This window comes from Mustela erminea, chromosome 6 (genome assembly GCF_009829155.1).
Source record: "Mustela erminea isolate mMusErm1 chromosome 6, mMusErm1.Pri, whole genome shotgun sequence".
In the NCBI taxonomy this organism is placed as follows: domain Eukaryota; kingdom Metazoa; phylum Chordata; class Mammalia; order Carnivora; family Mustelidae; genus Mustela; species Mustela erminea.
In genome coordinates this window covers 41808092-41831149 of record NC_045619.1, presented here as the reverse complement: position 1 = coordinate 41831149, position 23058 = coordinate 41808092, and the positions used below count along the sequence as shown (strand labels likewise).

The window sequence follows — 23058 nt, the reverse complement described above, 5'->3', positions numbered from 1 at the left end:
ATAACAAATCCTCCAAACATTAAAGATATCCTGAAAGAAAATTATAAATAACTATACCAATAAATTTGAAAATTTGTAAGAAAAAGAAATCCTAGAAAAATCCAACTCATTGGGCATCTGAATGGCTTAGTCGGTTAAACGTCTGCCTTCACCCTCAGGTCATGAGCTCACGGTCCGGGGATTGAGACCCACACTACACAGTACTGGGTGGCTCAACTGGTTGTATCAGACCCTTGATCCCAGCTCAGGTCTTTATGTCAGGGTCATGAGTTCAAGCCCCTCACTGGGCTCCATATTAGGTATAGGGCCTACTTAAAACAATAAAAGAAAGAAGATAAGACCAAACCAGACCAGACCAGACCAACAGCCAGCACAGAGACAGATTTCACTAGCTTTTGCCCCACAGGTATTTGAGTTCACAGATTCTAGCTGCCTGATCCTCCACATACAAATACATTTCTTCCTTTCATCTGCCCCCTCCAGAGCCTGGGAATCATACCAACAGCCAGTCCAGGCATCTGTGGTTGCTGAGTTCAAGACATCAGCCTAGACTCCCACAGCTGACTTCTACTTGATAGGAATGTGCTCAGATGAGCTCCTCCAGTTGTGTACTTGCACACTACTGGCCTGACATCTGGTACCACCTTCCACTATCACATGCACATACATACACATTTTGGAGACTGCAACCAAGGAAGAGCACACCAACAGCCAGGGCCATCATAGCTTCTTGTGGGTCCAGATCAGGCCCTGTCTTCTGTCACTGGGCAGTACCACTGAATCACTTACAGCTAGCGCCTTGAGCTGTGCACCTGCACATCCTGGCCCAACTCCATCACTGTCCTCTACTGCCATGCACCCATAGCAAGACACAGCAAGCATGTGGGGCACACCTAGAGCCAAAGCCCCTGCAGCTATCTACCTGCCCTGAGCCCCACCATTACATGTCTGTTTGTGACCACACCTGCCACTAGCTGCACCCCTAGCTAGTCCTTATAGCTGAGTGTGTGAATACCACAAGTTCCAGACACTACCACTGCTTGCCCTGGACCGTAGGTGCTGAATCTAGAGGTACTACTGAGGACCACAACAATCCTCAATGACTCTGCAGAACTCCCAAAACACTAGCCAAAAAACACACATTTGTTGATGCTATGGACCCCAATGGCTTTAGCTAATGGGCCACAATGGCCACTGAAAACCCAGTGCTGCCACATGCCCCTGCACTTGGTATCCTAATACTACGAGACTCAGGGACACAGCATGCTCTAGTGTGCCCCACCTGTCGATGAAAGTCTTCTCTTACTGAAATCAGTCTATAAAGTCAGGAAGGGGTGACTGATTCTTCAAATACATAGATACAAAGATACAATACTATAAAATATCAAGAAAACATAGCTAAACCAAAGCAATATGGTAAACCTCCAGAAACAAACTGGCTCTAAAGAAATGGGAGATCCAGGAATTGCCCAACAAAGAATTCAAAATAATCATTCTGAAGATGCTTAGAGAGCTACAAAAGAACACAGAAAAACAATTTAACTGTAACAAGAAAATCATACAAGAAGATAAACAGTTCAGCAAAGAGAGGGAAAACAAAGAACAAATAAATTTTGGAACTGAAGAATATAATAACTAAACTGAAGAATTCAACAGAAAGCTTCAACAGCAGATCAAAGAACAAAAGAAATAATCAGGGGGCTTGAAGACAGATCTTTTGAAATCATCCAGAAAGGCAAGAAAGAAAGAAAGAGAAAAAAGAAAAGGTATGCAGATGTCTATGGGTCTCTATGGGTCTTATAAGATACCAATAAGAGAAGCAAGGTATACATTAAGGTATACAAATGTAGAAAACACATTTAAAGAAATAACAGCTGAGAAGGCAAACTTGGGAGATTTGTCTGGATATCCCGGTTCATGAAGCTAATAGGTCACCACATTTTCAATCCAAACAATCTTCTCCAAACACATTATAATAAAATGGCCCAAAAGCAAAGAGGATTTTAAAAGCAGCAAGAGGAAAAAAAAATTCTTGCATATAAGGGAATCCCCATGTCTATCAGTGGATTTCTCATCACAGGCCTTGCAGGCCAGGAGTGAAAAGAGTGCTATAGTCAAAGTATGGAAAGAAAGAAAAATTGTCAACCAAGAATGTTTTACCCAGCATGATTGTCCTTCAGTAATGAAAGCAAGATAAAGACCTTCCCAAACAAAACCTGAGGGAGTTCTTTACCACTAGACCTCCCTTACAAGAAATATTGAAAGGACCTCTTCAAGCTGAAGCTAAAGGACATTAATCAGTAACATGGAAACTTAGGAAAATAAATAGCCATTAGTAAAGGCAAGTAAGTAGTCTAATTTCGAATACTCTAATACTGTAATATGGTGGTGTGTTAACTCTAGTATAAAGGTTGAAGGACAAAAATAGTTATAGCTATAATAATTTGTAAATTGATACACAATATAAAAAGATTAAAATGTGACATCAAAAACACAAAATGTGGGACGCCTGGGTGGCTCAGTTGGTTAAGCGGCTGCCTTTGGCTCAGGTCATGATCCCGGCGTCCTGGGATCGAGTCCCACATCGGGCTCCTTGCTTGGCAGGGAGCCTGCTTCTCCCTCTGCCTCTGCCTGCCACTCTGTCTGCCTGTGCTTGCTCTCGCTTCTCTATGACAAATAAATAAAATAAAAAATCTTAAAAAAAACACAAAATGTGAGGGAGGGGAATGAAAGAGCAGTTTTCTGTTTGTTGGTTTTGTTTTGTTTTTCTGAGACCAAAGTTAAGTTGATATCAGCTTAAAATAGATTGTTATATCTATAAGATGTTTCAAGTAGGCCTCAGGGCAACCAAAAAACAAAAACTTAAAGAAGACACACATAATTGGTAATCGAAGTGTACCAATATAGAAAATCATCACTTTATAAAGAAGGAGAATAAGAGAGGAAGAAAGGCACAAAGAAACTATAATATGGCCAGAAAACAATTAGCAAGATAGAAATAATAAGTTCTTACTTATCAATAATTACCTTAAATGTAAATAGATTAAACACACCAATGAGAGGGCACAGAGTGGCTGAATTGATTTAAAAAAAAAGAAAAAAAAAAAGAAAAAAAAAAAAGACCCAACTATATGCTGCCTACAAGAGACTCACTTCAGCTTCAAGGACACATATAGGCTCAAAGAGAAGAGGTGAAAAAACATTTCATGCAAATAGAAACCAAAGAGAGCAGAGGTAACTACAATTATATCAGAGAAAATAGACTTGTAGTCAAAAATTGAAACAAGACAAAAAAGGTCATTATATAATGAAAAAGGGGTCAATTCATCATGAGGCTATAACAATTGTAAATATATATGCACCCAACATTGAAGCAACTAAATATATTAAGCAAATTATACTAATAGATTTGAAGACAGCAATATAATAATGGGGGGATTTCAATACCCCACTTTCAAAAATGGACAAACCTTCCAGACAGAAAATCAATAAGGAAACACCGGACTTGAACTATACCTTAGATTAAATGTACCTAACAGACATATACAGAACATTACAAGCAACAGCAGCAGAATACACATTTTTCTTAAGTGCACATGCAACATTCTCCAGGATAAATCATATGTTAGGTTACAAAACAAGTCTCAGCAAATTTTAAGAGACTGAAATCATGCTAGGATCTCTTCAAACCATAAAGATTTGGAACTAGAAATCAATAATAAGAAAAGCAGAAAATTCACAAACGTGGAATTTAAATAACACATTCCTGAACAACCACAGAGTCAAAGAGGAAATTAACAGGGAAAGAAAGAAATATCTGGAAATAAATGCAAATGTAATACAACATAACAAGTTTATGGAATACAGCAAAAGAGTTTATAGGGATAAATGCCTAAACTAAGAAAAAGGAATGATCTCAAGCAACCCAACTTTACACCTCAAAAACTGAAAAAAACAAGAACTAAGCCCAAAGTTAACAGAAGAAATAAGTTAAAGATCAAAGATGAAAAAAATGAAACAGAATAGAAAAACAATACAAAGACCAATGAAACTAAGAATTGGTTTTTTGAAAAAATAAACGAGAAATAAACAAATTAAAAATGGAAAGAGACATTACAGCAGATAGCACAGAAATACAAAGGCCCATAAGACACTAATGATGAGCAATTATACACCAAAAATGAACAACCTACAAGAAATGGATCAATTCCTAGACGCATACAGTCTACCAAGTCCAAATCATAGAGAAAGAATTCTGAGCTGACCAAGTAACAAGTTAAGGAGACTGAAGCAATAATCAAAACCCCCAATAAAGAAAAGCCTGGGATCAGATGCCTACATGGGTAAATTCTACCAAAATTTTAAAGATTTAATACCAATTCTTCTCAAACTCTTCAAAATAAACTACAGAAGGGAACACTCCTTAATTCATTTAATGAGGTCAGCATTATCCTGATACCAAAGACAATGATACTACAAGAAAACAGGCCAATATCCTGATGACTAAAAACACAAAAATCCTCAACAAAATACTAGTAAACAGAATTCAATAGCACATTAAGCAGATCATACACAATGATCAAATAGGATTTATCCCCTAGGATGCAAGGATAGTTCAACACATGCAAATCAATAAATGTAAATACGCTACATTACTAAAATGAAGGACAAAAATCACATGATCATCTCAACAGCTGCAGAAAAAGCATTTGACAAAATTCAACATCCTTTCATAATTAACTGGAAAAAAATAAAAGCTCAACAAATTGGGTAGAGAAGGTAACATATCTCAACATAAAGATCATATATGAAAAATCCACAGCTAACATTCAGTGGTGAAAGGTTGAAAGCTTTCCTTTCAAGATCAGGAAGATCTTTATTTTGAAGAGTTTGAGAAGAATTTGATTTCCAGTCCCAGCCAGAGCAATTAGGCAAGAAAAAGAAATAAAAGGCATCCAAACTGGAAAGGGAAAAGCAGAAGTGTCTCAGAGCACCTGGGTGGCTCAGATGGTGTCTGCCTTTGACTCAGGTCCCGATCTCCAGGTCCTGGGATCAAGCCCAACCTACATCAGGCTCTGCTCAGGGGGAGTCTGCTTTCCCTCACCCCTCTCCTGCTCTTGCTCTCTCATTCTCTCTTGCAAATAAATAAATAAAACCGTTTTTAAAAAAGTGTCTTGGGGCGCCTGGGTGGCTCAGTGGGTTAAGCCTTTGCCTTCGGCTCAGGGCATGATCTCAGGGTCCTGGGATCAAGTCCCACATCGGGCTCTCTGCTCAGAAGGGAGCCTGCTTCCCTTCCTCTCTCTCTGCCTGCCTCTCTGCCTGCTTGTGATCTCTGTCAAATAAATTTTTAAAATCTTTTAAAAAATAAATAAATAAATAAAGTGTCTTTGTTTGCTGATAATATAATCTTGTATACAGAAAATCTTAAACACAGTTAAAAAACTGACAGATCTAATGAACATATTCAGTAAAACTGCAAGATACAAAATCAAAAAGTACTATAGTACAATAAACTATGTGGAAAAAAACAAAGAAGTCAATTCCATTTACAATAGTATCAAAAAGAATAAAATCCTTAGGAATAATTTTTTTTAAAGAATTGGTTCTATTTATTTATTTTTAAGATTTTATTTTATTTATTTGACAGAGAAAGACACAGGGAGACAGGGAACACAAGCAGGGGGAGTGGGAAAGGGAGAAGCAGGCTTTCCCCTGAGCAGGAAGGACAATGCCAGATTTGATCCCAGGACCCTAGGATCATGACCTGAGCTGAAGGCAGACACTTAACAACTGAGCCACCCAGGTGACCCGGCTTCATTTTATTTTTAATTTTTTTTCAAGTAAGCTCTACACCCAAAGTGGTCCTTGAACTCATGACTCCAAATGACTCATGACTAATGACTCCAAAATCAAGAGTCATGTGCTCTACTGACTGAGCCTGCCAGGTACCCCACTTAGAAATAAATTTAATCAAGGAAGTGAAAGATCTAAATACTGAACACCATAAGACTCCAAGGAAGAAATTAAAGTAGACATCCCATATTCATGGATCAGAAGAATTAATATTTTTATATATTCATACTATTCAAAGTCATCATTGATTCAGCGCAACCCCTACCATTATTTCAAAGACACATTTCACACTAAAATACAAAAACAATCCTTAAATTCCAGCGGAACTATAAAAGACCCCAAATAGCCAAAGCAATCTTCAGAAGAACGAAGTTGGAGGCATTACAATTTCTCTTTTCAAATTATATTACAAAGCTATAGTAACCAAAACAATATGGTCCTGGCATAAAACAGACACAGACCAATGGGACCGGACAGAGAACTCAGTAATAAACTCATAAGTATATGGTCAACTAATATTTGACAAGGGAGCCAAAAATACTCAATGGGGAAAGAATAGTCCTTTCAGTAAATGATGTTGGGAAAACTGGAAAGTCACATGAAACTGGATCCCTATCTTACACCATACACAAAAATCAACTCAAAGTGGACTAAGGAATTAAACCTAAGACCTGAAACCAAATAACTTCCAGAAGAAAACAAAGGAAAAAGCTCCTTGACATCAGTCTTGGCACTGATTGGGGGCAGGGGGGCTATGTATCAAATATACAAGCTACAAAAGCAACATTGGTATACCTTCTTTTTATAGGAATAAGACTGGACTGTATGAAACTAAAAAGCTCCTGCACAGCAAAAGAAACAATATATATGAAAAGTCAATCTACAAAATGTGATGAAATATTTGTGAACCACATGTCTGATAAAGGATTAATATTCAAAAAAGATAAGGAACTCGTACAACTTGATAGCAAAAAAAAAAAATCTGATTTAAATATGGGCAGAGGACTTGAATAGACATTTTCCTGAAGACATACAAATGACCAACAACTACATGAAAAGGTGCTCAACGTCACTGATCATAGAGGAAATGCCTATCAAAACCACAATGATTGGGGTGCCTGGGTGACTCAGCTGTTACATTACACAGCTGCCTTTGGCTCAGGTCATGATCCCAGGGTCCTAGGATTCGAGCCCCCAATAGGGCTTCCTGCTGAGCTCCCTCCTCTCACACTCCCCTGCTAGTATACCCTCTCTCACTGTGTCTTGCTCTGTCAAATAAATAAATAAAATCTTAAAAACAAACAAACAAACAAACACAATGATTAACCAACTCACACCTGTTAGAATTATTCTCAAAAAAACAAGAGAAACAAATGTAGGTGAGGATATGAAGAAAAAGGAACCCCAGTGCACTGCTGTCAGGAATATAAACTGGTACAGCCACTGTGGAAAACAGTATGGAGATTCCTCAGGAAGTTAAAAATAGGACTCCATTAGCAATTCCATTACTGGGTATTTATCTGAAGGAAACAAAATCATTATCTTGAAGAGATATCCCATGTTCATGCAGCATTATTCACAATCGCCAAAACATGGAAATTTTATTTATAAAATAGAATTATCCAGCTACTAAGAAAAGGAAATCCTGCCATTTCCAACATGGATAGACCTTGAAGACATTAAGTTAAGTGAAATTAAATCAGACAGAGAAAGACAAATACTGTATGACCTCAATTATATGTGGAATCTAAAAACACTGAACTCATAGAAACAGAGTGCAGAATGGTGCTTGTCAGGGGCCTCAGGGGAAGAGGAAATAAGGAAATACTGGTCAAAGTGTACAAACTTCCAGGTGTAAGATGAATAGATTCCAAGGATATAATGTACAGCATGGTGACTACAGTTGACAATTCTGTATTGTAATTTGAAAGCTGCTATGAGAGCAAAGCTTTAATGTTCTCACAACAACATAACAAAATGGTAATTATGTGAGATTAAGGATGTCTTTAACACAAAGTTTTGGTAAACATCCTGCAGCACATGCATGGATCAAATCATCACACTGTTTATCTTAAACTTCCACAGTATAATACGTCAATTATATCTCAAGGCTGGGGGAAAAGGTATGTTTGCTCTTATTTATTTTGGAAACCTCAGTTTCTTGCACAGTACCTGGCACATAGCAAGCACTGGAAAAAAAAATTCAGTAAGTGAATAACAGGAACAAAGAAAAACTTTCTTCACAAGTAATTAAGACTACACGGTTTAAATCATTGAGTCACTTAAGGGTATAAACAAAAGACTGAAGAAAAACAACTGATGTATAAAGCAGAGTAGTCTTCTTCGTGGGCATTTAATAAATGATCATGGCAAATCTATGAAGGCTGAAATGTTTGAGCTCAGCCAAGAAATGTTAAAACTGCATTATAAGATTAAAGAAATATTATGTCACCCTAGAAACTACAGCAGTAATGGATTTTTTTTAACCTATACACGTTGACTTCCCCTTCCTGTAATAATATGTACCTTGATCTTCCCTTGAAGAAAGCAACCCTCCTCCAATGTATGCAATCTTGCTTGGTACCCTGCTCTCCCCTAGCAAAGACTGAGCAATAAACCCAAACCAAGTCAATCAGTCCTATCTGACTCACTCTCCTGAGACAGCTGACTCAAGAGCAGAGTGATCACATGAATGGAAAAACAATTAGACAACTATCTAGCTTAAGGGAGGCTCCACAAAGACTATCCATTGCTTCCTGCTCTCTAGACCCTGGAGTTCTTTCTAAATCATGGTTTTCCAACTTTTACTTCAGGAAAATGAGCTTATCATTCTGGTATACTATTTAAGTCAGCAAAAGTTTCCTACTGCTTGAACCAAAGAACCCTAACTGAACGTATTTCAGCCTTGTACAACTAAAATAAGCAAGCCTTGAATAACAAAGTCAAGGCTAACTTCAAATGAATCCACAAAAGTGGTATGTGAGACTTGAAACATAAAACACCATATACGCTATAAGGAAAAAAAGCAACAATAGCATTATATTCACCTATGTGTTTCTAGCTAGGTGTTTTAATTCCATTAATAAGATCTATCACATAAACATCATCAAGACCAGGTTTTAACCAGTATGATAAGGAGAAAAAGGAGAAAAAACCGTGTTTAATCAGAAATGTGACCTCTATCTCAATTTTAGTTCGGTCTTACTATCCAAAATGCCTCCTCTGGAGCTCTTATATCTTAGTTTCTCATGCCCTATCAAATGAAGGATTTGTGGTCAACTGCATGATTAGTATTAAGAGGAGAAACATATCTAAAAATATCTATTTGAGCAGCTGACAATTCCATTTGTCTGATCTTATAATCTACGCAGTCTTTCTGAAGTAAACAGTGGAAACAAAGTATATGACCAATCCTTATGAGGCCCAAGACCATAATCAACCCATCTCAATAACTAAAAAAAGGGGAAGCTATAACTCCACCTCTATCTCATCACCTCCCTGGTTTCTAAAAATTCTAAGTTGTATCAAATGCAAAGCTTAGAAACATCTTTCAAATGATAAATGTGATTTCCGTAGGAAGAAAAAAATACACACATATTTCTACCATCGCCTAGGACTTATCAGTTACAAGAACAAGTTAATTAAAATGCATAATCAAGACTCTTCAACGTTTCCAATATGTGAGAAGTAAAGAAAAAGGATACAGAATAAACAGAAGATAAAATCCCCAAGGACAAAAAGAAAGAGAGAGAGAATTGAAAGAAAACATTAAAAAAGAAAGAAATGAAAATAAAACACTGATAAATAAAAATCAATACAAAATTGAATGCCACATTTATCACGTCTATTATTTTTATTCTAAAATAAGACAGTTTAAGAAGAAAAATGAAAGCATCTGGGCACTATTTTGAAATCACAAATAGTATTCATTTTTTTAGTTTAATTTACATGTAGTTAAACTAAATTAAGTGCAATCTGTATCTAAAGTTTTTCTTCAATTCAACATGTTCCCTCTTAAACACCCTTTAGTTTTGGCAACTGCCATTAGTGTTTCTCAAATACTCAGTGAAAGAATGCTTTAGGCAAAGCTAAGATGCTTCTGTTAAAGAGACACAGGAGAGGGAGAAAAAAACATGATTTTAAAGTAACTGAGAAGTGTTACAATTTCATTTCCCAACCAATTCCAGATTTGGTATTTAAACACCTGGCTTCTGGCACACACTTTTGGTATTGCAGACCCTATTAACTGACCTCCAAAATCATATAGATATACCACTGAAACCTAGTGTTACTTATTACCAATGATTTTTAGGAAAAGAAGATCATCAACTGCTGTCTAATTCCTTCTCACCAGCTGAAAGTACTTAGCATCGTCCTTAAAACAAATAATATCTGCCCCCAAAATATCAAGCACAAAGCCTCATTGGCGGCAACATTCTGAAAACATAAACTAACAAAAACAAGTAAATGAAAACAAAAATCGCCATGCACACAAACATAAACAGTAAGGGCAAGAGAGAAAATCATACAAGGACTTTTTTTCTATTTTCAAGATGATTTTGGGTTAGGGGATTTGTACTACCTCCAAAATTTATTACAAAAATGAAGCAAAAGAGTTTGATATTGGCATAACATAATATACACCACTGGAAGAGAACAGAAAGTCCAGAAATGACATCCATGGTCAATTAGTTTGCAAGAGAAGTGCCAAGGAAACCCAATAAAAAGGAAAATATTTTAAATAAAAATCTCATTAAAAGAGGGGGGGAAACCTGACTTACACTAAACACAAATATTAATTCAAAATAAACCACAGACCTAAATGTAAAAGCAAACATAAATGTAAATATAAATATTTCAATATAAAACTTTTAGAATAAAATAGCAAAAATCTTCACAAATTTGGGGTAGGCAAAAATTTCTTAGGAGACTAGAAAACACAAACCATAAAAGAAAAAACTGGTATGCTAGACTCCATAAAAATTAAAAGCTTCTCTTCAGAAACAGAGTTAGGAAAATGAAAAGGTAAACCAGACTTGGAAAAAACATACACAATACATACATTTGACAAAGAACCAGTATCAGACCATAAGAACTCTTAAAAGTCAATAATAAGAAAAAGCAAAAGTTTTTTAATAGACAAAAGATTTAAACAATAAATAAGAATACAAATGACTGACAAACTAATGAAAATATGCTCAATACACTACTGGTCATCAGTAAAATGCAAATGTAAAACCACAACGAGATACTACTACACAACCACTAGAAACTAAAAATTTTTAAACCATTGACAAGGAGAAGGAACAACTGGAACTCTTATATGCTGTTGATGAAAACAGAAAACAGTAGAACTATCCCGAGGGTTACCCAGGAGAAATGGAAATATGTCTGCTCAAAGACTTGTACATGGATTTTTCATAACAGTTTTTTTTAAAGATTTTATTTATTTATTTGAAAGAGATAATACAAGCTGAGGGGGGATGCAACCGGGAGAAGCAGGCTCACTGTTGAGCAGGAAGCCTGATGCAGGACTCTGGGATCATGACCTAAGCCGAAGGCAGATGCTTAACTGACTGAGCCACCTGGGTGGCCCTCACAACATTTTTAATAGTCAAGTCAAATATCTAAGTGAACGAACAAATTGCAGTACATTCATACAATGGAATATATCTAGCAATAAAAATGAATAATCTCAAAAACATGCTGAGCAAAAGAAGCCACACAAGAGTACATATTCTATTATTTCATTTACATGAAATCCTAGAACAGACAAGAAACAATGTGTAGTGAATAGAACTCAGATCATTTGTTGTCTGAAGAAGAGCTGGGAAAGTGGGGACAGTGGAGAAGGGGAAATATTAAGTAGGAAAAGGGCACAAGGGATTTTGGGGACTGATGAAAATGTTCTACATCTTCTTTATGGTAATAAAGATGTAGAACATTTTCAGGTAGTGATAGTTACATGGGCATATGCATCTGTCAAAATGCATCACATTATATACATAAAATGGGTACATTTTATTCTATGGAAATTATATAAAAACAGTGTTTGGTTTTTTCCTTTAAGTGCTATTGGTAGGTTAAGTGATAAAAACCAAGAAAGGAAAGAATACGTATGGCAGAATACTACTATAAAAAGCAACTTTTTTTAAATGATAGGAAAAGCTCACATTTTAGCAAAGCTAAAGCTAGGAATGTACCAAAATTTATTTAATTTCAATGTAAAGTGAGCACAACTCATAAGACAGCTGTGAAAATTAAACGAGATAGTTAGCACTATACCTGGTATATCACAGTAACACAACTCATACTGGTTGACGCTGTATCTATCCATGTTAAGTGTTAAGGTAAAACTAAGAAAATCGTGAAAGAACTTTTAGGGGAAATAATTTTAGATGCCAATTTTAAAAGGAGAAAAGGAGATGGATGAAAAGGAAGGAGGGCATTGCTGGTGGAGGGAATGGTAATATACAGAAGAACGGAGGCGGCAAGGAGCAAGCTGCATGTTCCGAGATGGAAAAATTAGCATGCATGTGGCAGCAAGTCCATATACGGCAATAACTAAAAAAGCAGGGTAATCTTCCCATCTGACATAAATATTCATTTAAATTTTACAGTAGGATCCAGAATAGTAACTTCATCCAGTTGATGCTATGATACAACATAAATAAACTCAAATTCACAAGAAAAATAAATTTGGCTATGTAAAATCAGAAAAAGGAAAAAGTTCTGTTTAAAAAATATGAATGATTACAATCATCAGCTTTAGTCTCTTGGAGGTTAGCCATAGATCTTTCCCTAAAGAAAAAATAATTATTAAAATATAATTATAGCAAAGCAACATATGGACTTGCTGTGCAGTTGTCACTGCACTCCTAAAATTATGAAAGCTATACTTTACAGAATCTAAAATCTGTAAGTGATCACTCTGAAAAACAAGACATAAAAAATCTCCTCAAAAAACTAATCAACTACAACAAAAATTATCTCATGGCATGCTACTTAATGTCAGAATGCTACAGTTATATTCCAAAAGACCTGAAGTGAACAAGATCAGGATTCTTGAGCACTTACATAATTTTGAAATGTTATTATATGTATGCATTTTTAAATGTGTTTAATAAAAAGAACGCAGGGGTAGCATTCTTGTAGCATTCAAACTAACTTGAATCCTTATTAAGATTTTACATATTCAGCAGAGTAACTAACTCCTGTATATATTTCATACATAAAAAATTAAAGTGTCATTTCAGTGTTTTAATTCTGGGAAGAGACAGACACGATCATCAGTAATAACTTAGGCTAATTTAGTTCCCAGAATGAGAGAAATGTACAGAAATGTAGAAAGAGAATGAGATGCACAATGAAAAAGGAAATATTAAAGGGTAATAATACTGACCTTTAAAAAGAGTAGCAGCAATATCACTATGGTGAAGACAACAAACCTAGAAGATTAAATTAAGTCAAGTATCTTGTTGAGGAAGGATGTAAAAGAGTGACAGCTAACATAAGGTTTCATCTGCTCCATTTATACCAAAGCAATATCCAGTTAGAGGCCTAGGCTCAAACTGGAACGTGCAGAGACTAAAGAATGACCTTATCTAGTTTTGCATTCTTAGGCCCACATGATATCTTAGGCCCAAATCAATGTAATACCTGAAATAATTATGAATGCATAAAAATTATTAATGTGCTATATCATCCAGAATTATGATTTTCTTTTTAAAATTTCCTTCTGATGATTTTTTTTAAAAAAGATTTTATGTATTTCATGTATTTATTTGACAGAGAGAGATCACAAGTAGGCAGAGAGGCAGGCAGAGAGAGAGAGGGAAGCAGGTAGCCTGACTCGGGACTCGATCCCAGGACCCTGAGATCATGACCTGAGCCGAAGGCAGAGGCTTAACCCACTGAGCCACCCAAGTGCCCCTTGATGATTGTATTTCATACTTAAAATATCTTTTAAAATATTTTCTGTACCTATATACACTAAAAAAGGAAGTTATTATTTTAAGAAACATAAATTTTTTAAAAAGGTTTTAACAACAAGATTAGCAATAAATATTAGTTAAGACCTGCCACTGTTTGGGATGCCAAGGTGGCTCAGTTGGTTAAGCATCTGCCTTGGATCAGGTCATAATCCCAGAGTTCCACAATAGAGCACCACAGCCAGGGCATGGCAGCTGGGCTCCCGCTCAGCGGGGAGTCTGCTTCTCCCTCTGCCTCTCGCCCTGCTGTCATACTCTCTTTCACTCTCTCTCTCTCTCAAATAAATAAATAAAAATACTTTAAAAAAAAAAAAAAACCTGCCACTATTTTTCTGTTTTTTGTTTGAAAGATTTTAGGAGGCTAATAGTGCTAAAAGTATTCTTTTTAAAATGAGGACTGTGTTCCTCCCTCTCTCTGCCTGCCTCTGCCTGCTTGTGATCTCTGTCTGTCAAATAAATAAATAAATAATTTTTAAAAATGAGAACTGTGAAACTTTTTAAGTCAAGCACCTTCAAAATGACTAAAGGTATGACAATATGAGAACAGACCTTTTTAGTGTACTTCATAGGCTTTATCACTGTAAATAAACATTTTATGTAGGGGTGAGAAATTTGCCCATGGTGCATCTGCATTACTCAGATTAAAGATTTGAAGAATTTAAAAGAGCCACTACTGGGTAAGAGGAAGGGGAATAAAAGTAGCTTGATCTCTTGCTGAGGGTGTAAAGTAACTTTTTGGTTATTTATCTTAGAAACATGACACCCAACAACCAGCTATATAGAAAAAAGAATATACACAATAAAAAGTAAATTTAAGGGGCACCTGGTTGGCTCAGTGGGTTAAGCCTCTGCCTTCAGCTCAGGTCATGGTCCCAGGGTCCTGGGATTGAGCCCCGCATCAGGCTCTCTGCTCGGCGGGGAGCATGCTTCCTGCCGTTCTCTCTGCCTGCCTCTCTGCCTACTTGTGATCTCTGTCAAATAAATGAATAAAATCTTTAGGAAAAAAAGAAAAAAGTAAATTTAAATTAAAGCTCTCCCCGGGCAAGCTACTGTTGGAGTCACTAGTTTCCTCAATGATTCTTCTTCATAACTTTTTGTGGCTTTGCCTTCCTAAAATCTTATTTGAGGGAAAAACAACAACAACTAAATTTTAACAAAGAATTTAAGCAAAAAATCAAATGAAAAGGACAGAGTTAAAACACATAAAAGTGACAAGAAAGTATTAGAAAAATAAAAGCTAAAGATTAGGAATAAGTACATAAAATATTAGTGGACACACTATGGACAAAGATGAAAGCAAATAAAACAAAAAATTAAAAGGAAATAAAATCAGCAACTTAAGACACCGAGAGCAGAAAAACAAAAGCTACCTTTTATTTTATTTTATTTTATTTTATAGATTTTATTTATTTGTCAGAGCAAGAAAGAGCACAAGCAGGGGGAGTGGCAGAGGGAGAGGGACAAGCAGACTTCCTGCTGAGCAAGGAGCCCAATGTGGGACTCAAACCCAGGACTTTGGGATCATGACCGGAGCCGAAGGCAGATACTTAACCAACTAAGCCACCCAAGCACCCCCAAAACCATTATATATTATAATATTATAATATATAATATTAATATTATTATATAATATTAATAATATTAGTAACAAGAAAATAATAATGCTAATTCAAGAGCTGAACACTTTCACTCAGATTCTTTAAAATAAGGGGCACCTGAGTGGCTCAGTGGGTTGAGCATCCAACTCTTGGTTTCAGTTCAGTGTGGAATTGAGCCCCTATCTTAAGCTCCACACTCAGCGAGGAGTCTTCTCGAGATTCTCTCCCTCTGCCCTTCTGCACCCCCTTTAAAAATAAATAAATCTTTTAAAAAGCGGGGTGCAAGGGGGAAATCCCTGGGTGTCTCAGTCAGTTTAGGGTCTGCCTTCAGCTCAGGTCATGATTCCAGGTTCCTGGGTTCAAGTCCCACATCAGGCTCTTTACTCAGCATGGAGCCTGCTTTTCCCTCTGCCTGCTGCTCCCCCTGCTTGTGCGTGCTCTCTCTGATAAATAAATTAAAAAAAAAAAAATTATTTAAACTAAGACTTCTTTGCCTTCTCAAGTGTTTCCTGAATACATAACACAGCTCCCAGCCACATACTAATTACTCCTACTCCTAATACCTTGGCCTTTATAAGACACTTACGTGAGAAGGTGACACAATTCCTTTAAAAATGCTGTGCAGGGGTCCCTGGGTGGCTCAGTGGGTTAAGGCCTCGGCCTTCGGCTCGGGTCATGATCTCAGGGTCCTGGGATCGAGCCCCGTGTCAGGCTCTCTGCTTGGCAAGGAGCCTGCTTCCCCCCACCTCTCTCTCTGCTTGCCTCTCTGCCTGCTTGTGATCTCTGCCTGTCAAATAAATAGTTAAAATCTTAAAAAAAAAAAAATGCTGTGCAGTAAGCATGATGATTGGGTGTTCACACCATTGTGTGACATGTGCATCCCTCAATCCTTGTTACCACCTTGGCACATTACCCATCTGATGTGGAGAAAAAAACACTGAGCGGGGCCATAAGTCCCATTCGTCTCATTTGCCATTAGTACTCAGTAGGTAAAACCAAACCCTGACCCACCTACATCCCACACCCCCCAAAAAGTGATACAAATTTTTAGTGCAAAAACTTAATCCGTTCTGTGAAAACCCTTTTGTTTCTGTTTTATTTTGGTCAACACTTCCCTAAAAGCATCGGGTATGCCTGCTAAGTAACCAACCTAGTAAATGATTAGATATTATTTTTTTAATCTTGTTTCTAGTATTAGTGCTTCTTCCCCAAACTACTATATTTTTAACTTGGCAACAACTACTCCCATGAGGCATTCACAGGTGGATTAAGATAATCACTTTTCATATAAAATTGAAGGAAATGTCTGCCCTTTGAAATCCTAGCATTCCTAAACAAATTTTAAAGCTATCAGAAACCTTCAAGTCAACCACTCACCATCTCTAAATTTTACAGATGAAGAAACTAAAAAGAGAAGGGCTAAGTGACTTGCCCAAGATCATGAAGCCAAAAGAAATCATAATGCAAGTCTCTTAAGTCTTGGACTAATGTTCTAAGAACAAAATATAAAGTCAATGAAAGGAATATTTAGAATTTAGCCCTTTAGATTTAAGATGTACTGATTGGGGGGGTGCCTGGGTGGCTCAGTGGGTTAAGCCTCTGCCTTCAGCTCAGGTCATGATCTCAGGGTCCTGGGATCGAGCCCCACATCGGGCTCTCTGCTCAGCAGGGTGCCTGCTTTCCTCTCTCTCTCTCTCTGCCTGCCTCTCTGCCTACTTGTGATCTCTCTGTCAAATAAATACATAAAATCTTTAAAAAAAAAAAAAAGATGTACTGATTGGTAAGAAAAAAGAAAAAAAAAAACCCTGAAAACAGTATAATACTAGGTTTATGTTTGTTTGCTTGTTTGTTTTTTAAGAATTAACATACAGGTATATCCATACAGGCAGGGTACAGGGAGTAGGAAGTAGGAGAACTATCTAGAATAATAGTATCAAACTGCTAATAAATGGGCTATTTTGAACATAAAGTGTGGTCTAGTAACAGCAGAAACTAACTTTGAGTTTCTGTAGCTGTTGAATTTTATAGTCAACACATGTTGACATAATAACCTAATTTTTTCTTTAAAAAAGAAAAAAGAAAAAAAATTAGGGCACCTGGCTGGCTCAGTTGGTAGAGTGTGCGACTCCTGATCTCAGAATTCTGAGTTGGGTTAGGCATGGAGCCTACCTAAAATTTTAAATAAATAAAAAATTTAGAAATACAAATACATAATTTACCCTGAAAAGAAAATGCATTTTGAAATGGTTTAAGTCTCAATCTCCCTCTCTCCTTGTCTCTCCTCCACCCCACTCCTATGTGTTAGTGTGTGTGGACACACATACACATGAACACGCGCACGCGCGCGCACACACACACACCACTCACTCCAAAGATATTACTATGCAATTGGAGTTCACCTTCAAATTATCTTAACTTTTCTTCACATTAAATGTGGTCTTCCCTTAAGAACAGCACAGCATTGGGGCACCTGGGTGGCTCAGTGGGTTAAAGCCTCTACCTTTGGCTCAGGTCATGATCCCAGGTCCTGGGATAGAGCCCGCATTGGGCTTTCTGCTGCTCAGCGGGGAGCCAGCTTCCTCCCCTCTCTCTGCCTGCCTCTCTGCCTACTTGTGATCTCTGTCAGATAAATAAATAAAATCTTAAAAAAAAAAAAAAAGAATAGCACAGCATTACTATGTTAGAATAATTCTGAAAAATTAAGGTAATTTAAGTAAAAGACTGAATTATAAAATTAATTTAAAGACATTTTTCTTTAGATACACAGTAGTAATAAAAAGTGAATTAATGTATTTGTAATGAATAAGAATATTTGTAATTTAAAAATTATTTTTATATAAATGCATACTGCTAAAGTCGTTTTGATCATGTTAAAAAACATCATTCTTGATAGGCTAATCATACTTTCCATGTCCCCACACCCCCTACATAGTTTAACTATTATTTTACTATGGTATTCCTCACAAGATGGTAAAGATAATGATGCTCATTCCTCCATGTAAATTATGAATTTCAGAATCTGTAAGTCCAAACAATATTTTATTAGAGTTCTCCACAGACTCTTATGCTGTTCCTCAAGGTTATTTATGGTGTCCCTCAAAGTTATTTATTTTCATTTCCTATAATTATGGAGTATTAAATTATGGAGTATTAAATATAAATTTATGGAGTCCAAAAAGTAAGGGATGTCTTAAATAAGTAAATTATATTTCTTTCACTCCTCTCCCCATTTCTTTTTCAACCTGTTGACATTGGTGCCCACCCTTGTAATTCCACTACAATTACACAAATATTATTTACCGACAAATTTAATGCTTAATTTGCCACACCTTTATTCAAAGACTCTTCTGACCTTCTAGTCCCCCTGACCAATTATTTTTTGGTTCCTTCACTAGCTCCCTTCACTCTGTCTGGGACTAAAGTATCTCAGGATTTCATTCTATTGGAACCTCTTCTCTCTCCCTCACTTTCAACTACCACTTCCATGCAGTAGCTCCTTATTCATACTACCAGCCTAGAACTTTCTCCTACATTCAAAGCCACATATCTAATGACCTGTGAAGTTCAAAAACTTTTAGGATGCATCAGAACCATCTAGAAGGCTTGCTCAAAAAGACCCACCTGCAAAATTTTTGATTCAGTGGGTCTGAGCAGAAACCTAAGAATCTGCATTTCTAATTAGTTCCCCAGTGACACACACTTTGAGAACCACTGACCTACATGATTCTCCCTCAGATAAATTACAGATACCTTAATTTCAATGCAACCATGAAGCCCGGCTGCATGCTGGGTCTCCCAGCATGCAGCCGGGCTGCCTCCAAACCATTCTTTACACAGCATCCAGAGTGATGATTCTAATCCTGATGATTTCATGATCCTTTGTTTAAAATATCCCAATGGTTTCCAAGGGATCTTGAGACAAAAATCAAAATCCTTAACATGATCTATCAAGCCTTACATGACCTAACCTTTGCCTACCGCACCACACTGTTATCATTCCTTTTTTTGTTTTTTTTTCTTAACACTCCAGCCACAGTGGACTCTTTCAGTTCCTAGCAAAAGCCAAGTTCCTTGCTATTCCAGGATATTTAAACAAGATGTTCTGCCAGAAATACTCTTTTTTTCCCCAGCTCAAGTCACCTTCCCTCCCCCACTAGGTCAGCAAATTCTTATATTGCCCTATATTTCTTGCTTTTAGCACTCTCCAGATGGTAATTACACAGTGAATTGTGCAATTAGTAGTTTGCTATCTATTCCACACCTTCCCACAAATATAAGGTAAAAGAGGTCACATGTCTATCTAGTTCCCACTGAATTTTTAGACCCCTGCATAGTGACCTGTTGAATTAGTGGTCTTATAACATTATTTTGAAACCTGAAAAGAAAAGGTATTATTAAAAAGGGATTAGAGGGGTGCCTGGGTGGCTCAGTGGGTTAAAACCTCTGCCTTCAGCTCAGATCATGATCCCAGGGTCCTGGGATTGAGCCCCACATCGGGTTATCTGCTCAGCAGGGAACCTGCTTCCTCCTCTCTCTCTGCCTGCCTCTCTGCCTACTTGTGATCTTTGTCTGTCAAATAAATAAATAAAATCTTTTTTTTTTTTTTTAAAAGGGGGATTAGAAGCATTTTTTTATTATACTCTTATCCCACAAATAAGGAGGCTTCATTAAACTCCACTATCTGGAAGTTTAAAATCTAGAAAAATAACACCTTCAAAAGGTAAAATGAAATCTTCCTATCACAAGTTCCTACGCAGCCAGATATACAGATTACTGTTTAGTAACTGCACTAAAAAAGTACTAATATCTAAAAGCTATTCACTAATATATAAGTGTACAAGGCAGCCAAAGATAATTTTTGCACAAAAATAAACTTACATGTAAGCTTGCATCACAGTACACTCAGGCTTAGCAAGAGAAGTAGTTTTAGTTCTCGCCAGGAAGTGGGATGGGGTAGCTGTCTAGAATTAAATCCTTATGTGGATAACCACAAATTACATAATATTAATATAACCAGAATTAAATTATTGTGCAAATAAATGTTCTATAGATTCTGATCTTCTTTAAAATGGAAAGAGTATCTGCTATCTGTAATTGATTCATCAACCCTTCTTCTCTAAAGTGCATGCTAAGTCAGCATAGCTCTAACCTAAGCGGCAAACAGAACAGGTCTAACTACCATAAGATATAACTTTAATATACTAGAATTTATAGCCAAATAAAGATAATATACTAGAATTTATAGCCAAATAAAGGTTAAACTCTATTCAGAGTAGTCATTTTTAGAGGCTATTTCAAGTTGTCATCACACAAAACAATTTGGGACTGCTCTTTTCTAATCACTTCCTTAACTACCTTACAAGAGACATTAGGATAATAGGTTTTGTCCCTTTGGTCTGCTTATTTTTAACTAAAAATGACATTCCTCATTTTGAACGCTAATTTTATGTTTGAGACTTGGTTCTGACTGACTTCCCACTTTTCAACAGATCAAATCCATTCTCAAAAGATGTCAACTGCCCCCACAGAGTGTAGGTTAAAAGAATAAGGGAGCACTGGGGTGGCTAAGTCAGTTAAAGATCTGACTCTGATTTTCACTAAGGTCATGATCTCAGGGTGGTGAGATCAAGCCCTACATTGGGCTCCACACTGGGAATGGAGCTGCTTGAGATTCTCTCTCCCTCTCCCCGTCTCTCAAAAACAAAACAAACAAACAAACAAAAAAACCAAACAAAAAAAACCTGATGCTGAGCAACCTAAGAAATACAGAAAGAATAGCTCCAAAAGTGTTTCTGAACAACAGTGACACTGCTGAAATAAATTCAAGATAATTCTGAACAAACACACCAATCACCTCTTAGATAAATATGTTCTATTATATTTATTTAAAAACCAGTCCCATTTCCACTTTGGGCACAATTCATGGATAGGCCTGATCCATGACTTCTAGATTTCCTGAATAACAGATGCATTAAAGCAGACGCACATTTACTATAAACTAAAAGATTAAGAAATGAAACAAGTTTTAGAAATAAAACCTGGTGGTCTACTCTAATATGGTTTGCAGAGATAATATGGTATACTAAATAGAATATGAATATAGAATGAGATAGGCCAAGGCTCAACTTCTTACTTGGCCCCTCCGTAGCTATATGAACACGGAGTCTGTACAACATGAATAATAGCATCGGTAAAATGGGAGTAATACCATTATTTCAGAGCTATTATAAGGATATGGTCTAACTGGAATTCTAGCCCCTGGCATCTTCAAGGAATCCTCAAGAGAACCGAAGAGGCTATCTGTTCCAAGTTCTCCATTTTACTAAGACCCATGAGACTAAGTGGTTTGCCAAGGTCACAGAGTTACTTAGTAGGAAAGACAATACTTTTGGCAGGTTTCTTATTCTCCCAGTGCATCTGTTTACTAAATCAGTTGGTGTTTATAATGTTATGTTGCCCAAGCCTTTGACAGAGGGTTTCAAATAGTTTCTGAGACAGTAACAAATCAAGACCACATACGGGCAGTACTTACAAATATGATACTGGCAATCACGTATTAATAATTTAGTTCTATATATTAAATGTCTCTCTTGGGTTTTAAGTCTTTTTTCTTAAAGCTAGGTATTTTAAATTACAGCTAAAACTACCCGATTATGCATAAATTTTCAGTTTCTTGAAAGATTCTTTTTTAAGGAAAGTATGAACCTTGTCTTAAATCAAGACTCTGGGAAAAAATAAATGTGCTTCTCATTTTTTAAGTGTGGCAACCCGTACGGTAAGCCAAAGAGTTACCTAATTTCCTAAAAGCAAAGCCCATACTTCAGCTAAGAGTTCTTTATCAAGGATCAAAGCTCAAAATGCAAGATCTAAAATTAATTCGAGATAATCTCAAAAAATTTTATTATTGATTTTCTTATTCATTCCCAAAAACAGTTTCTTCATATTTTGATAGAGACTAAGAATGGCTTTCTATCTTGGACATAAAAGAAAAATGAGTATTTGAGTGCCTAACTCTTGCATCTAGGCCTAGATGCTTCTGGGTTTTGAATTCTAGGTATAAATTACTGCAACCAAAGTACTCATCATCTTTAATTTATCATGTGAGTAACCAAGACACATAATTACAGTTCTGCATGCCGAGTCAAAAAGGATCTATGAGAACCAACACAATTTTAATACTTTAAAAAAATGACTACCAAATATGCAAAACTATAGAGATAAGTCTCATACTGAAATTCTATTCCAAAAAGAAAACTGATCAATACAATGAAAAAATTCTTGAGAATTCTAAAAAAACATATTTTCTGAATTTAATTAAAATCATAATCTGCCTCATAGCCACAAAATGTATCACTGATTAAGTTTACAGTTTGAAGTGGCTAATTACTACTACCTTGAATTAAGATAACAGAGAAATGAAATCCTACTCGTTAAAAAACTAAATATGTTAAGTAATCAACCTTTTAAATGAATCTATTTTTCCTGAGGAGTTTTCTCTCAATAGTGACAGAATATTATTTTCTTTTAATTCCTACATCATAATGATAAATTCTTGGGAAAATGAAGATATAAAAACCATAATTTCCCAAACAACCAAACCTTTGAAAGTAGTACAA

General features: G+C 36.3%; 1 protein-coding gene and 1 non-coding gene across 8 annotated transcripts in view; one reads left to right on the top strand and one right to left on the bottom strand.

The window, feature by feature from the left end:
* Positions 1-23058, bottom strand: part of OSBPL8 (oxysterol binding protein like 8) — a 156179-nt gene that overhangs the window by 121712 nt on the left and 11409 nt on the right. For 3 of the 7 annotated variants that reach the window (XM_032346942.1, XM_032346944.1, XM_032346946.1), the window contains exon 2: positions 13256-13301. The exons of the other annotated variants lie outside the window; for them this stretch is intronic. The gene's annotated coding sequence lies outside the window, so the exon portion shown is untranslated. The remainder of the gene's footprint in view (positions 1-13255; positions 13302-23058) is intronic. 7 annotated transcript variants of the gene reach the window in all.
* On the top strand, positions 16267-16365 carry LOC116594643. The gene has a single exon (XR_004287352.1). It is a non-coding gene; the product is annotated as a small nucleolar RNA U13 (small nucleolar RNA).